Source organism: Poecilia latipinna, unplaced genomic scaffold, assembly GCF_001443285.1.
Source record: "Poecilia latipinna isolate Pla-1442-1.1 unplaced genomic scaffold, P_latipinna-1.0 Scaffold462, whole genome shotgun sequence".
NCBI classification, from domain to species: Eukaryota; Metazoa; Chordata; class Actinopteri; order Cyprinodontiformes; family Poeciliidae; genus Poecilia; species Poecilia latipinna.
In genome coordinates, this window is record NW_015113078.1 from 345041 (window position 1) to 345589 (window position 549).

Consider the following 549-nt stretch of genomic DNA (forward strand, 5'->3'; position numbering starts at 1 on the left):
TATATATTACTGGACTGGACATCACGTGACTTATCGCCATTGGTGTCCATTGGTCAGGAAAATCGGTGGTCAGGAAAATACTACGCAAAGAATCTGAAAAAAGGACGCAAAGTTTAGCGGTTAATTCAACCCTATGACAGCCATAGATAAAAAGGGCTTCACATTTCACAGGTGAGGAAAAAGTTTTAATTTAAAGAAAACACTGAACAAGTGAGCAGTGGGTCAGTTATGCTAGCCTAACTGTTGTTAGCCCGCTATTGACTTTGATAGCCTTAGCATGTGCTGCGCAGTTCGGTGTGTTTTGGTTCCGTTAGCATTAAACAGGTCAACCCGCCCACCACGTCATCAGTNTAGACATTAAGCCTGACAGCATAATGTAACAGACTGGATGTTCAGTTTTGGTGTTTTTGCTACTTTTCCCGCCCACTTGGGAGTGGCTACATATTTGTTGTTTTGTGGAAATTGTAGTCGGCCGTTTTACAGAAGAGCTACGGATTCATGATACACAACATTGTATGAGCTGTGATGCTGCGAGCTGCACATTATGGT